At 52.0% G+C, this 3968-nt stretch overlaps 1 pseudogene; it reads right to left on the bottom strand.

Annotated features, from left to right (window-relative positions):
- Window positions 1-222: 222 nt before the first annotated feature.
- Window positions 223-3516, bottom strand: LOC103603858 (annotated as a pseudogene).
- Window positions 3517-3968: the final 452 nt, after the last annotated feature.

A 3968-nucleotide genomic window follows, 5' to 3' on the forward strand; every position in this document is an offset into this window, starting at 1 on the left:
GACAATAGATGGGGAAATAAAAGAGAGTGACTGGGTTATGGGGAGACAGGTCAGCATAGCTGGGGTGGGCAGGAGTGGCTCCTGAGAAGGTGACAGTTGAGCTGAGACCTGAATGATGAGATAAATGTCAGCTCTCATTGAAACAAGAAAGTTTTCCTTTTTGTTGGTAGCTCCCTCCATATTCTTATTGTAAAATCTCTTAATGTCAACGTAAAATCCTTTTCAGCAGGACACTTTCAGGAGATCTTGAGCCCCTCTGTGTTCAGATAAACCATTGTCAACTTCACCTTGGCAGCACCCAGATCTGCCCACCCCTGGGCATCTCTTCCTTGGCTGCCGCTGGGTGCTCCTGCACCCTGTTCTGCCTCAGTTGCTGGAGAAGCCTGACCCTGTTGTTGCCCCCCGACAGGAAGTACAGGACTGGGTTGAGGAAGGCGCTCATGCTCACCACAGGCCTCCATACCTTGTAGGCCAGGCTGGCCGCTGTCAGGAGCTGGCAGTTCTGGGAAGGCAGGATGCGGATGGTGAGGTAGAAGGAGCGGGTGACATGGAAGGGCACAAAGCAGATGGTGAAGAGGCCGCACACCAGCACGATGCTCCGGATGGACTTGGCCCGTGCCATGCTGGCTGTCCTGGTGAGGGTGTGCTCTGGCTTGGTCAGGCTCCTGACCATCTGCGAGTAGCACACCAGAATGACCAAGGAGGGAAAGACGAAGCCGGACAACATCAGAACCATGCTGTAGGCAAAAAAATGATGGAAATCCTCCGGGCTGCTCGTGTCGTAGCAGATCACCTGGCCATTGATGTGTTCCGTTTTGGAGAAGGCCAGTGTGGGCAGCAGCTGGAGGACCACCAGGGCCCAGGTAGTGGCAGCAGCCAGCAGGGCGTGCCGGCGGGTCCGGTAGGGCAGCGAGCGCAGAGGGTGGCACACGCCGAGGAAGCGGTGCACAGAGATGCAGGTCAGCAGCAGGATGCCGCTGTACAGGTTGGCATAGAATAGGAAGCGCACCAGCCTGCAGAGCAGCGTCCCGAAGAGCCACCTGTCATCCAGGATGTAGGTGATGATGAGGAAGGGCAGCGTCAGCACGTACAGCAGGTCGGCCACCATGAGGTTCACCAGATAGATGGTGGTACAGCTCCAGCGCTTGGCTTGGCGCCAGGACAGCCACAAGACAGTGCCATTCAGGGGCAGCCCTAGGACGAAGATGATACTGTAGGTCACGGAGAGGTAGATGTGCTTGTACTTCTCTGAGAACTGGCAGCGACCTTGTTCCTTCGTGGCGTTCATGTCCAGATTCTCCATCTCCTGTGAGGCCCCCTCTGAGAATAGAGTGCCACCGTAGCTCCTGCTTCTGCCTCCCCTGGGAGGAAACAAAATGCACAGGTGAGTACATGCCCTCAGCCGGTGTTAGCCTCTGCCTTGACCTGGCATCAGCTCTGTGTTCCCAAAGTGTAGTCAGAGTCCTTGTCTGAGAAAGAACAGCTCCAGGAAGAAAAGAGTTAAGCCCAAGGGCAAAACAGTCTTCAAAAGCAGGGCTTCTAGACTTACCAGGTCCAAAGGGCTGGCCTTGTATTGACTTATATGCTCTGTCTGTGTTGTGATAGGAAGGTCAACTATGTACACTTGGTGGCAGGAAGATGCTGCTGTCATTTAAACAGGGCACACAGAACCTCCAACTCTGTGACTCCTCTTCTTGCTAGATTCCTTTGCACAGACTCAGGAAATCTCTGAGGGAGACACTCCAGCCTGAGAAGCTGATGTATTCCTAGGAGGTGATACTGCCCACAACCTGGCCCTAACCACACAGACCAGGTGGAATGGAAAGTGATCCTTGAGGGTTGGGGAGGATTAGGGAAAGCACAGGTTTTGCCTGTGGGCTCTGCTGAAGGATTTTGATTTGTTTTTCTTTCAGGATTTATTAACTGCATATTTGAATACTGAGGCTGATTTACTTACTAACTACCTCAGCATCCCGAACATCAAGAAAACAAATCTGAGCCATGAAGCCAGGTGCAGCTGGTTCCTTATTCCCACCCCTGCTGCCAAGGCAGATCCAACAGGTGGGCCCAAGTAGCCAAGGAAGCAGGGTGTGGAGCCTGCAGGTCTCTGTTGCGCTAGGGGCCAGTGTGTCTGACCAACACCAATCAGCACGGAGCCTGTGGGGGTTGGAGAAAGTAATTCTAGGGCTTAACATTAAGGACTTAACATTTAGAAAGACAGTTAATACAAGGGAATAGAGGAAAGTTTAAGAGAGAGAAATTGAGTTTTAGGGATGAGTTGAGTTTTGACTGCAAGTTGTAATACGTAAGGCTTTATTCACAACAAAAGGAACAGAGACTTCATTTACTCCATCTGTCAGCAAACACTTATTGAGCATTTACTGTGTCTGGCACTTGGGAATTCAGAAATGGATAAGACACAGCCCTTGTTCTCCAGGATCTCATGGTCTGGTGGGGAAGAAAGAAATGGATGAAGCTAATTGTAGTATGATGGAAAAAATGGTCAACAAAATGCTGTGTGAATCAGGAGGGAGCTAGTTCTCTCCTGAGGGGACCCAGTGAAGGCTTCTTGGAAGAGGCAACATTTGAGCTTGGACAGGAGCTTGCTAAGCAGAGAAGGGTAAGGGGTATTGGGGTAGGGGGAGCAGCACACACGAGGGGTGGGCGCTGACAGGGCACAGTGTGTCCTATGGATGGCAGGTGTCAGCGTCGGGGATGATGCCACCATCAGGGACAATGCTACTGTAAGGAGGATGGAATAAGGCTGCCATGATGGTTCATTTCACATGTCAGCCTGACTGGGTTAAAGAGTACCCAGACAGCCGGAAGAGCCTTATTTCAGGGTATATCTGTGAGGGAGTGTCTGGAAGAGATTTGCATTTGAATCAGTGGACTGCAGAAGATCCTCCCTCACCCAGTGCAGGTGGGCACCATCCAAGAGGGCTGAGGGCCCAGACAGAACAAGAAGGCAGAGGGAAGGCAACTTTTCTCTCTCTGTTGGAGCTGGGATATCCATACTCTCCTGCCCTTGGACACTGGAACTCCAGGTTCTCAGGCCCTCAGACTCTGGGACTTGCACCAGAGGCCCCCCCAGGTCCTCAGGCCTTTGGCTTCTCTGGCCACTGGCTTCTCTGGTTCTCCACCTTGCAAACAGCATGTTGTTGGACTTCTCAGCTTTTATAATTGCATGAGCCAACTCCTGTAATAAATCCCCTCTTAGGTATATGAGAGATTCTATTGGTTCTGTCTCTCTGGAGAACCCTGACTAATTCAGCTGAGTTTGGGGAAGATACCCAGTAGCAGCACGGGCCCAGGCCTGGAGCAGAGAGAGACCTGTGAGGGGACTGTTGCAGTACATGCAGATGAGAGACATCAGTACCTCAAGCAAGGCCATGCAGATTGGATGCAGGGCAGGGATGGGACCCCAGAGGCACTGCTGAAGTAGGAGCGACAGGCCTGATGGGACGTGGAGCCTGAGCCAGAGGAGGGTTGAGGGTACACTGTGCTCTTCAGCATCGGGGACTGGGTGGGTGGTGAGACCAGGGCTTGAGATGGGCACATGGCTGAGGTCTGGCATCCTGAGGTGGTGGGGAACGGTGTCTGTCTGTGCCCCAGCCTTTGACAGGGCTCATCACCTTGATGACTGGCTTTAAAATCTACCTGCCTGGCAGAGCAAAGCTTTCTGGCTGGGTGAGTAAAAAAAATGTAGTTTTCATTCACTTCATTCCCTGTAATCTTTCAAGCTGGGGTGCTGGTAAGGGCTTAGTTATTTTCAGGGAAACTGCCTTCCCAGCTTGGTGTGGGCTCTCGGAGTGAATCTCAGGAGGGAAACCAGCCTTGGGCCCAGAAGTTCACACACGAGATCTTATCCTCAGAACAACCTTGTGAATGAAGCATTATTACCTCTGTTTTACTGATGAGGTCGAGTCAGAGAAGGTAACCCTCTAGGGCTTATTGGGACCTGTAAT

This window comes from Galeopterus variegatus, unplaced genomic scaffold (assembly GCF_000696425.1).
Source record: "Galeopterus variegatus unplaced genomic scaffold, G_variegatus-3.0.2 Scaffold4830, whole genome shotgun sequence".
Lineage (NCBI taxonomy): Eukaryota > Metazoa > Chordata > Mammalia > Dermoptera > Cynocephalidae > Galeopterus > Galeopterus variegatus.